Raw genomic sequence first — 12,856 nt, forward strand, 5'->3', positions numbered from 1 at the left:
TGTATTGCAGTCAGTTCTGGAAGTACATTTAGTGTACTCACACATTCTGCCATCGAAGCTGCAGGCAGTAAATGTATCCTTCCCCACTCCCTACCTCCCTATCACTTACATGACATACAGTAAACGACAGGTGAGGCTGACCAAGAAAGTAAAGTAATGGCTGTTTAGTCTCCTAGCTCTGTGTACTGGGAAATATAATGATAAAAATGAAGGTCCCACTTTGTGTTACCAGTAAATTCACTATAACCAGAAACTGAAATGAATTCCTGCAATTTAACAAAGTAGTTTGTGTACCAGCATCAGAACTGAACAATAAATACATTCTCTTGAGAATGGCTCCATTTAAAAGAATGTCACAGTCCATGCAGCAGGGGGCAAGTTGCATATGTTGGACAAGGTACTAAGTGAAACTCTGGAAGCTCAGGACTTGTTACAAACAAAAAATAATGGTAATGTCTCAACACTGGGTAATAAAATGCTATTGTTAAAGTCAGTAACTACAAAGCATATTAACAGACCTAGGAGAATGTCAGAAGAAAAAATTCAAACGAGTCGCATCTGCCTCAGGCGATGAATTTTCCTTTATGAGCAGCTAACCAGATTACACAGCATGTTGGCCAAGATGTACGGTCTGGACTGATCCGATCCCCTCTGATCTGATCAACTTGTTTACAGGACATCAACTTTTATACTGCAAGCAAAACAACTTTTTGTTACATTTCTGACCGTTGACAGTTGGCTATGAAAAACATATAGGATAAACATGTTTATCACAAATTACCTCAAACCCACAGCTAGTACAGAATGTTCAAGAAGTACAAAATGTTCAATTCAACAATGGTAGCTCAAATTTTCCAGGACACACAGCCTGCCCCAGTAAATTAACTCTTACTCGGCCGTGCGTCCTTGTCCCAGGCTTCACTGAGCTATAACCAAATCTCTTTATTCTGAAATGCAGAAAACAGATATCATTCAGGTTCATAAGCAATGCTGCATTTTGTTCACAGATGAGGCCCATCTTTGATGGGCATATCCCAACAAATAACATGTTTACTTTGCAAGAACAGGAAAAAGACAAAAACAGTACGTTTTTAAAACTTTTTCTCTTAACATTTCCCCCCTGAAAACACTTTTATTTGTCTTTTATTTCAGCAATATATGGTAAAAACTAAGTTTTTCATTGCATACATTACTTCACTGGCAAGACAGATTTTTAAACTTCAAAAACATTTGCAGAGAGTCACATTTCAATGTCTTCACTTTCACCAGTCTGTTGCAATTGTTGGTACATCGTCTTCATAACAGCAGTATCAACCAGTCTTTGTAGAAGACCTCTGATACAGGGTATACAACAACAACCACATACCACCACGATAGCCACAGCAATTCCAACGGACACCAGGAAACTGCTGATGAGATGACTCCATTTTCCAAACCACGCTTGTAGAAAATCTGTAAAGGGATTATTTACCCCAGAGTTATCTGCCAATTCTTCGGATAACATCTCCAAACCTTTCAAAGCTCGAGTGATACTTCCATCAGGCGCAGTGTTGTTTGGAATATATGTACAACAGAAAGTCCCAAACATCTTGCAAACTCCTCCTTCTTTGGCCAGAAGCATATCCAATGCAATTCGATTCTGCCATGCCACCTGCGAAGTGGCCTCCAGTTGTTCAGCAATTCCTTTCAATGCATCTTTGGTATAGTTCACAAAACGCTGCTGGTTATAGTAAATGTAGTTGATCCAGCCCACATTCTTATTAGACAAAGTCCAAAGAAATGGTGCTACAAGTGCTCAAAGAGAAAACCAGATAAAATAAAAGAGCACAACGTTGCGAGTCCACAATACTGTTTAAATATTAAAAATAATAAATATTAAAACAGTATTGTGGACTCGCAACATTGTGCTCTTTTATTTTATCTCACATTCTTATTAGGTTGAATCCAGACAAAGATGGATGTAAAACCAGCTGCTGTTTGGTTTATTGCTTTGTATTCATCAGGTACACCTCTTGGTACGCCAATGCTATCGATGTAGACACAGTTATCGAAAGACTGCTTCGGTGCCTCTCTTTCTCCTACTCAACCACTTCGGCTTTATTAAGTTCTCTTACGAAATTGCTTGCTGGAACTGGGAAAATGTAGAATGGCAGAATTAACTTTACAAGTGCACAAGTTCCCTTCCAGGGAATCGTAAGCCTTGATCTGAGTTTGTTGTCTCCACATAACCACCATATGTCTGCTAAACTATGAGTTTGCTTCTCCAGAATTGGATTCCCACTGCCATTCACAGTAACACTGCAATAGTTCTGTCCCATATTGCCATAATTTTTTTCCTGTGCCATCTCTGGAAATGCACATATATGAACCTGGATAGGAAATCGCTGCAGGCGGTTTCTCAACTTTGCTTAGGACCGGAAAACGCCGAGTTTCATCTTTGTATTTATCTTCAGTTTTGTTGAAGAATAATTTCAACAGACACGTTAGGTTACCTTCATCTTGCATCAATGGGACTGTTGCTAATTGCGGTTTACCTTCAGCACAAGAAATACAGTTCTCACAATGTGCTTTTCGGGTACTATATCTAACCCAAGATAACCATTCATTATGGTATACGAATCCCGTCTCGAGTAACGATTGTTCTTCTTTTGTGAAGGCAAAATCTGCTTTATTTGTAGCATTCTTAAGGCTTTCTACTTTAAATAGGAGGGTCCCCAAAGGATCAGTTCTAGTTGGAAGAGACACTCTGATTCCATAAACTCCAGAATCACTTTCTTGTGGTGACAATGGTTATAGTAACTACTCCGGTACCTTGGAAATGCGCAATTTTTATTCTTTGTTGCCTGCCTTTATCTTTCTCTGGTATCACTGCACCACTTGTTTCCCATTCATTTACATCTGTTGACCACCAAACACTTGACCAGGATGTACAGTCTCTACTGCACAAGTATTTTGCACGAGTCAAGAAATTATTATTGTTCCATTTAGAACAGTCCAAAATTCCTTCACAAAGTTTCACCTTAAACACAGTAGTAACACCTGTTTGTGCTTGCAGCACCACCATTCCTTTTTCTCTTGCAACTGTTCCTTCTCGTATGGACATATTTACTTTCACCACCAAAAATCATCATCATGTGACAGTTCAAGTACCAGTTGAACATGGCCATCCTCCCTAAGGACTACCTCGCGCCGTTGGTTTCTTCACTGGGTTTGAGACGAACTAACCCCTATTGGGCTAATCCCCCTTTGTAGCCAGACTTTGCGCTCAGAGGTCCGGTGGAGTTTGACCAATATCAATGGCAGAAGGAAGAGCCTTGAGTTTTTTACAGTGGGTGATATGAATCCACAAAGTCCTCTCAGCGATCTTTACAGCCGTAGGTGTCGAGATAAGTACTTGGTATGGGCCTTCCCACCTGGGGGATGACCAATTCTTTCTCTTCACAATTCGGATCCACACCCAGTCCCCGGGTGCCACGCTTAACAAGGTTTCATTTCTGGAATCTGCAAAGGAGTCATTGGTTACAAGAGATTTGACATTTAGCAGCTTCTTCATATAATCCGCTAGATCCTCACCGCCCTCACGTTCCGCTGGCAACAATCCTTGCCACTGCGGGACATAATATGGTCTCCCAAATAAAAGTTCAAATGGTGTAAGTCCTTTGTAGGAAGGTGAGATTCGCATGTACAGGAGTGCCAACGGAAGGCACGCAGTCCATGACCTAATGTTTCTGCCATTAGTTTGCGGAGCTTACTCTTCAAGACACCGTTGTGCCTTTCCACCAGTCCAGCTGATTGGGGATGGTAAGCACAATGATTTTTGAGATCAATTTGAAGCACTTCACCCAATTTCTGAACAATCTGGTTAACAAAATGAGACCCATTATCACTGTAAATGCATCTTGGTAGGCCAAATCGGGGAATTATTTCTGTAGTCAAAAGCTTTGCTACTGTTTGTACATAAGAATGCTTCACTGGAAAAGCTTCTACCCATTTAGAAAAAGCATCAATAATGACTAAACAGAACCTTTTTCCCTCTGAGGGTGTCAATTCAATAAAGTCCATACAGAGTGTGTGGAATGGATATGGAGGGGTAGGGAATGCCTGCTGAGACTTTTTAACTCCCCCCTGAGCATGATACTTTGCACATAATAAACAAGATAAACAGAATTGCTTTGCATAAGTTGAAAACCCTTTACACCAAAACACCTTAGACACTATTTGAATCATCGTCTGTACTCTTACATGGGCAGGTCCATGGCTAACCAATGCCACATACCTAAAAAGGTTTGAGGGTAATACTATTTTGCCATCTGATGCCCTATACAACCCACTCTGCTGAATGATACCCTATTTTACCCAACAACATTTTTCCTTCTGTGTCGTCAATGTTTGCATTACTTTTAGTGTCTCTAAGTCCAAGAGGTGTCCAGGCTCCAAATCATTATCATGTAAAAGCAAATCATTTTCTTGAGCTGCCTTTTTTGCAGCCATATCAGCAAGGGCATTTCCCCTGGAGACAGGATCTTTTCTTGTTGGTATGTGCGGAACATTTACATATCGCTATCTGAAGTGGTAGTTGCACTGCATCTAACTTTTAGTTATGTACTCACCATAACTTCAGATGTTTGGGATCCATCTCGCCTACATTCTGCACCGATGGGTTCGGAGCCGATCCCTCGGCTCCGACTCGGCACGCTTATGCTATAGAGCGAGGCCTCTTATTGGCTGAGCTATCTTTATCCCAGGATGCACCACCACTAATCCCCCAGATCTTGTTTGTCCGCATTCATGCACACATGCACAACTAGATTATATAACATTGTTAGATGTTTCAAGATGAAACAGGATTCGGACCTTCTGATATCCTCTGATCTCCAAGGAAGGGGGAAGGAGGGTGGGTTATTAGGAATGTAGATGGATCCCAAACATCTGAAGTTATGGTGAGTACATAACTAAAAGATGTTATGTGATCCTATCTCGCCTACATTCTGCACTGATGGGACAGCGTCCCTAGCACCTAAATCCCGGGTGGCTCATTGGAAAACACTCCTGAGCACTGTGGAACCAAATGAAGCTCGTCCTCTAGATGCCACATCTAATTTGTAGTGGGAAATGAAGGTGTGCGGGGAAGACCATGTAGCCGCAGCACAAATGTCACTAATAGCAAGCTTAGAATGAAATGCTATCGAAGTAGCCATAGCCCTTGTAGAATGAGCCTTGACAGAGGTGGTAAGCTCTTTGTTAGAATAAAAATAAGCTTGAGTAATACAGTCCCTGATCCATTTGGCAATAGTGACCTTTGTGACAGCTTTGCCCAATTTGTTATCTGCAAAGGATACAAACAACTGATCCGTTTTCCTTGTTTGTTTGGTCCTGTCTCAATAAAAACGTAACTGTCTGTGGACATCTAGTGTGTGGAATATGAACTCCGCTTTGTTAGAGTATTTTGGGAAAAAAACTAGAAGCTCCAACGATTGTTGTAAGCAGAAACTAGAACAAATTTTAGGGACAAAGGAAGGATTTGGCCTGAGGGATACTCTGTCTTTGTGAAAAACCAAGTACGGGGGGTTTACAGACAAAGCTTGAAGCTCTGATACTCTTCTGGCAGAAGTAATCGCCACCAGAAAGGCTGCCTTCCATGATAAGAACTTTACATCACATGTAGCTGGCGGTTCAAAGGGGTAAGAAGTCAAGGCGCGGCGCGTAACACTATATCGAGATCCCATGGAGGTGCAGGATAAGAAATCGGAGGTCTTAATAGAGCAGCACCTTTCAAGAAGGTTTTACACAATCTGTTTCTCATTAAAGGTGGGTCTATGGATTCATGAAAATTAGAGATTGCTGCCAATTGTACCTTGATGGTAGAAACTGAAGAGCCTTGATTGAAAAGAGAAGTCAAAAATTTTAGTACCTCTGCTACGGGAATAGAAATGGGGTCCAGGCCCCGGAGTTGAGCCCAAATAGCAAATCTTTTCCATTTGCTAGAATACAGTTTCTTTGTAGCCGACTTATGGGCCGAAGATAATGTGTGTACAACATCTGGATCCAATGTATGACTCCTGACTATCGTCGGAAGAGGAGGAGCCAAGCCGTCAACTTTAAGGTGTGTAGGGACTGGTGGAATAGTCCCGACTGGTGAACAAGTAGGTCTGGGATCTGATCCAGGAACCATGGACCTTCCAGAGCATGTCTCCGAAGATAGGGGAACCACACTTGACGAGGCCAGTAAGGAGCAATTAAGATCATTTTGCTCCCCAAGAGAGATGCCTTTGAATCACCCTGGGAAGGAGAGGAACTGGAGGAAGGCATAAAGCAAGCCGGTGGGCCAAGGATGGACTAATGCGCCCATGGGGTTCTTCCCGGAGCCGGGTTAGGAGAAGAACTCTTTGCACTTTGCATTCAGAGGAGTCGCGAAGAGATCGCAACACGGAACTCCCCATTTGCTGAAAATCTGACTTGCCACTGTTATATTCAGTGACCATTCGTGAGGAGAGAGGATGGCTCTGCTCAATCTGTCGGCTATCACATTGGACTTGTCCGGTATGTGAGTAGCCACTAGGAAGCGTTTGGTCGAGACTGCCCATTCCCAAACTCTCATGGCTTCTCTGCAAAGAGGATAGGATCTGGTCCCTCCCTGTTTGTTCAGGTACCACACAACTGACATGTTGTCTGAGTGAACAGCAATTACGCCCTGAGGGAGATAATCGTGAAGGGCTTGAAGGGACAGAAGCACTGCCCTCATTTCTAAGACGTTGATATGAAGCAAAGTCTCTTCCGAGTGCCATTTGCCTTGGACTGACCTGCCCAGAGAATACCCCCCCCCACCCCGTCTGGGAGGCGTCCGTGGTCAAAATGGCCGCCGGAGGGGGTAGAACAAAGGGTCGTCCCTGATCCAAGTTGGAGGGCACTAGCCACCAGCGAAGGTCCCGTTTGCAAGATTCCGTGATCCATATGAGGTGACAGAGGGAGTTCCTGGAAGGATCACTGAGCTGAAAGAAGCCACTGAAGAATTCTCATGTGTAACCTTGCCAGGGGAACTAGAAGAACCGTGGCGGACATGGATCCTAATAGCTGCAGGACCATTCTGGCTGGGGCTTTGGATCTGGGAAGTAAGGCTCGAACTTGAGCCTGTATGGTTAGTATCCTGTCTGTAGGTAGATAGACCCGCATTTGGTTTGAGTCTATCTCTACCCCTATGAATCTTATGCGTTGAGATGGCAGCAACACAGACTTTAGCCAATTGAAGGCGATTCCAAGGAAATTGCCCAGTGATATAGTGGCTTGTAGGCTCCGCAATAGTAGATGCTTGGAGGTGGCAGTTAGGAGCCAGTCGTCGAGATACGGAAACACCTGGAATCCTAGACTTCTCAGGTGAGCAGTCACGACCGCCAAACATTTGGTGAACACCCTGGGGGCTGTGGTGAGACCAAAGGGCAGCGCACGGAACTGAAAATGACTGCCTCCTAGGCTGAAGCGCAGATGTCTCCTGGACGCTTGATGTATCATGATATGGTAATAAGCGTCCTTGAGATCTATGGAGCACATCCAAACACCCTTCTCCAGCAATGGGAGAATGGTTTGTAGGGTGACCATTCGGAACTTGGACTTTCTGACTGAACGGTTTAGGATGCTGAGGTCCAAGATGGGCCTCAAGTCCCCGGTCTTTTTTGGCACCAAAAAGAATCTTGAGTAAGTCCCTAATCCGATCTGGTCTGCGGGGACCGGTTGGATGACTCCTTTTTGCAGCAGCTTTGAAACTTCTGAGGCTGCGATATCCCGTTGACTGGGTGGCGGGTCCGGGATTTTTCTGGGCTGAGGGGGGGGGTGAGAGAATGCGATAAGAGTAACCTCCGGCTATAATCCGAAGCACCCATCGGTCCTGAGTGATACCTTCCCAGGCCTTTAGGTGCTTCGAGAAAAGACCCCCGACTGGCTCCGGAGCTGCACAGCCGGGCAATCCCTCAGGGACTATGGAAGGCTGAAGAGCCACGAAAGGACTCGTGGTCTCCAGTGTTGCGAGGGCCTCTGCCGCCTCTGGGACGGCGTCTTCCGGAAGAATTTCCCCCTCCTCTGCCTCTGGAAGGGGAATCCTCCTGCTGAGAGGGGTAAGGCTTCTGAGATCTACGGAACCACATTTTCCCTCCTCTTTTAGCCTTGGGATAAGGCCGAAGGGAGTGGAAAATCGTGCCCACGGCAGTCAGAGTCTTACCCTCCTGTTCACAGCGGGTTAGTGTGTCTTTACCTTGGGTCCAAACAGGAGGACCCATCGAAGGCGTCGGCAAAGGAAGACTTAAAGGCCTCCATGAATGACACAGGCGGAGCCAGGCTTGTCTCCGAGAGCAATGCCTGTACTGCGCTCTACTCGCCTTCGGCCGCATTAGAATTGAGCCTTATGGACGAGTTCGAAATGGACGACATTGTAGCCAGCTGAGAGCCAACCGTCTGGGCCAGCTCCTCAGGCAGGTTACCCAAGAGGGTATCTGATAGCTCCTTAATCAGATCCCTCTGAAATCTGGTAAAGTGTGTAAGGTAGTTCAAGGACCTCAGTGTAAAGGCCGCTGAACTGAGGGTGCGCTTTCCGTACCGATCCATGCTCCTAGACTCCTTGTTAGGAGGATGGACGGACGTCGAAGCCTCTGCTACATATTGCTGGGTAGCAGATGCCACCACCAAAGCATCTACAGCCACACCTTTTGTTAGGAACTCTTTTTCAGGGGGCGCCGAAAGGAACTTATTCGGATGAGCAGGCATCGGTTCCACAGAGTCTGGGTGTTCCCACGCCCTTCGACAGATCAAATCCAAGAGCTCATCGAAGGGCGGAGACACCCAGGAGGCGGAGGGCTGAGCCCCGAAGGCCTTCAGGAACACCGACTCATCAGCAGAGGGAGGTTTGGACTGCCAGCCGCCTCGTTGTTTTAGGGCTTCAAGGATGTCTGCAAAGGAGACATCATCCGAGGATGACTTAGGGGACCCCTCTGCATCATCGAGATCAGTGTCGGATGTTAGACTCATCAGGGGAGTCAACGTGCTTCCTCTTGCACGATCTTTTCCTGGGGGGTTCTTCCGAAGAGGCTTCAGAAGGACCTCCAGGAGGGGGAGAAACCCCAGCGGGGGTAACCTGAGGCCCAGGGGCTCCGCTGTCTAAGGACAGGGGGACTGCCAACGACCCAGTTTCCGTATGCAGGGAAGGAGCTGGGGAAACCGTGGAGGTAGCCAAGGAAGATTTGGCTAATGCACTCCTCATAGCCCTGAAGGCGGGACCACCAGAATCCTGGGAGGGTCCCACCTCAGTGGCCACGACAGTGGACGGCACTCCCGCCGCCGACGCACCAAGAGGGAGACTTGGGACCGAAAGCATCAATCCCAAGCCTCCCCAGGGCCGAAGGAAGAAGTCCGTGTACTGAACTCCGACCCAAGAGCCGGAGTTGGAGCAAGGTCGGGCCCGACCCTAACACCTCCACAGGTTCCACCAACACCGGCTCCAACGGTGCCGAAGCTGTTGGAGGAGGAACCACAGTAGGGGAGTGGACCATCGGCTCCGAAGCCGAATGGGCTGGAGCCGAAACTAGCTTTTGGAACACCGGAGACTGGAAGAGTCGAAGGAGCACCCTGTCGATGTCCGAATCAGACATATTGGATGATCTAGAGGATACCGATCGGGCCCGAACCGATTTCTCCATCGGCTCCGAAGGGCTCGGGGACCAGCTCCGAAAGGACTCAACAACTATCGGCGCCGAGGAAGATCTCAAGGAAATTTCCCTCGGTGCCGATAAGAACTTCGGCTCCGAGGGGGAAGAGTCTGAGCCGGTAACCCTTATCGGCTCCAATATCAGTGGAGCCGATGAGGGTGATCCGCCTCTCGATGCCCCAGACCTCGGCTCCGAAACCAGAGGAGTCGAGGCTGGAGGCACCGAGGCAGACCGTTCCGACCTCGGCTCCGAGGTCCGTGGAGCCGATGGAGAAGTCTGCTTAGATTTTTTAGCAGTCGGTTCCGACTGACTGGTCGGAGCCGACGTCTTCTTTTTAGAAGGAGACGGAGAGGAAGATAAAGCCTCCTCGAAGGAAGGCTTGATTAATCCCTTGAGGATTCATTTGTTCTTCCTCTCCTGGAGGACTCTTGATGAGAAAGCGTGGCACACACTACACGATTCTTGTAGGTGCTTGGCACCTAAGCAATAGACGCACGAGGAGTGGTCGTCCGTTATGGACATTTTAAAACCACACCTCGTGCACTTCTTAAACCCGGAGGGTTTGTGTTCTTTAGACATAACTGTTTTACCACAGAACCTAAGTGAAAAATACTAAACTTAGTCAAAGGTAAAGTTAAATTCAACACATTTAACAAATTTAACAAATATATTTATTTATTTATTTTTTTTTTTAAACACTAAACAGTTAAACAGACAGAGAAAGAGAGTCAAGACCCTCTAACTTTAAACGGGTACTTGACCCAAGAAAGAGACACTAATAGCAAAGCAACAGGGGAAACGGGAAACCTTCCCTGACTAAAAAAAATCACGAATTTCTCAACAGAAATTAACCAATCACACTTATATAACAACAGTAGCTGTTAAAACAGCTTTTGGGTTCAAAGTAAGGAAATTTGTGACAGGAAAAAGCCTAAATAAATAGTACTTAGCCCAGCCAAGTTGAGACCACGTCTAAGCTTGTTAGCGGCAAACGAGATCTGGGGGATTAGTGGTGGTGCATCCTGGGATAAAGATAGCTCAGCCAATAAGAGGCCTCGCTCTATAGCATAAGCGTGCCGAGTCGGAGCCGAGGGATCGGCTCCGAACCCATCAGTGCAGAATGTAGGCGAGATAGGATCACATAACATCAACTGTAAAATCAAATCTCTGTGATTTATTGGTTTGCCTGTCGCAGTAACCATTTCCCTATTTTTCCATAGTTGAGCGAAAACATGTACAGTGGAGAAAGCATATTGACTATCTGTATAAATTGTCACTTTTTTACCGACCCTAAGGTACAAGCTCGTGTCAAAGCCACCAACTCAGCTGCCTGTGTAGAATAAATGTTAGACAATCCTTTTGCCTCCAAAACTTCAGTTACTGTGGTGACAGCTTACCCTACTAGTGTTTTTCCTACAGTGTCTTTCTTTGCTGATCCATCTACAAACAAAACGAGATCAGAATCTATCAACGGAATATCCGTTAAATCTGGTCGGGGAAGTACTTTGTCATGAATGCTCTCTAAACAAACATGTGGAGTACCTTCTGGAGTCGGCAAAAGTGTCACCGGATTAAGAGTAGTACATCTTGTCAGCAGCACTGTCATACACGACAAATGTCGACTAGGAGATAAAAAGGTTATCTTATCTTGCAAAAGTATAGTAGCTACTGAATGTGGAACCCGCAATTGTAATGGGTGAAACAAAACTAATGATGCTGAGGCTTGTACTGCCATGGCGGCCGCCACTACAGCTTGAACACAATGCGGCAATGCCCTTGCAACAGGATCTAATCTGGAGAAGTAGAAAGCTGTCGGCCTCTGTTTATCCCCATGTACTTGTACCAGAACCGAAGTCATATATCCTGCCTTACAATCAACCATTTGTAAAAAAGGCTTAGAATAGTTCGGAAAACCCAAAACAGAGGATCCTGCTATCAATTGCTTAATTCTAATAAATGCCTGTATTGCCTTATTTGCCCACTGTATATTATTCTTAGCCGCCATGGGAGTATCATAGATCAGTGCAGTCAATGGCCCTACTTCCTCAGCATAGTTAGGGATCCAACTTCTACAAAAATTAGTCACACCTAAAAAGGACATCATCTCCCGTTTAGTCGTAGGCATAGGTGCCTCAAGAATTGCTTGTTTTCTTTTGTTCTCCAATTGTCTACCTGCCTGCGAAATTAAATAACCAAAGTACTTTACTTCTGCTTTCCACAATTGTAACTTTTCTTTATTTACCTTATGTCCACTTTTCTTTATTTACCTTATGTCCTTGCTCAGCTAAAAAACTAAGAAGGGCAAGGGTATCCTTTCCTTTATTTACCTTATGTCCTTGCTCAGCTAAAAAACTAAGAAGGGCAAGGGTATCCTTTCTACAACTTTCCTGTGTGGGTGAGGCCAACAAAATATCATCTACATACAACAGAACCTGGCTTCCATCTGGGGGAACAAACTGAGCTAAATTCGCAGCCATTTCTTATGCGAATATTGTCGGACTCTCACAATAGCCCTGTGGCAATCTGGTGTAGGTGTACCTTTTACCTTGATAAGTGAACGCAAACCAAAATCTACTCTCCTTATGTAGTGGTATGGAGAAAAAGACATTGCTTATATCTATGACAGAAAAATATCTGTGCTGAGGTAGTAAATCATGTATAGGGGTCAGGGACCACCGGTGCTCTTGGGATCACAGCCGAATTAACTGCTTGTAAATCCTGAACCAACCTCCATGACCCATCCGGTTTCTTTACAGGAAACAACGAACAACGGAGTATTGCAGGGTGAATCTGGGCATTCAACAAGAATTCCTACCTGTTTTAGCTGCTCAATGACTGGCTTAATTCCTTCCTCTGCTTGTTTACTTAATGGGTATTGGTGCTTACGAGGTCTAAAACCTGACTTTGGAATTATACAAACTTCACCTGCTGTTTTCATCAGTCCTACATCCCCTTTACCTTTTGACCATAAATCTACAGGTAAGGCACTTAACGCACTATCTTCCTCTTGAGTTAGGAGGATTTGTCATGCCATTTCTGTTTTGTCATCCCCGAGGTGCACACTTGGTTGTGCCCAAGTCACCCAATTTAATCTTTGTACCTGGATCTGTTCATCCTTCAACTGACTTTCGGACATTGTGTCCCAATTTGTTACCTTTTTCGCCAAA

General features: G+C 45.4%; 1 protein-coding gene across 4 annotated transcripts in view; it reads right to left on the bottom strand.

The window, feature by feature from the left end:
* JAGN1 (jagunal homolog 1) overlaps positions 1–12,856 on the bottom strand; it is a 145,780-nt gene that overhangs the window by 102,821 nt on the left and 30,103 nt on the right. The window contains exon 1 of one of the 4 annotated variants that reach the window (XM_044071651.1): positions 519–537. The exons of the other annotated variants lie outside the window; for them this stretch is intronic. The gene's annotated coding sequence lies outside the window, so the exon portion shown is untranslated. Of the gene's footprint in view, positions 1–518; positions 538–12,856 lie in introns of those variants that run through there. 4 annotated transcript variants of the gene reach the window in all.

This window comes from Protopterus annectens, chromosome 5.part0 (assembly GCF_019279795.1).
Source record: "Protopterus annectens isolate FY-2018-M chromosome 5.part0, PAN1.0, whole genome shotgun sequence".
Lineage (NCBI taxonomy): Eukaryota > Metazoa > Chordata > Ceratodontiformes > Protopteridae > Protopterus > Protopterus annectens.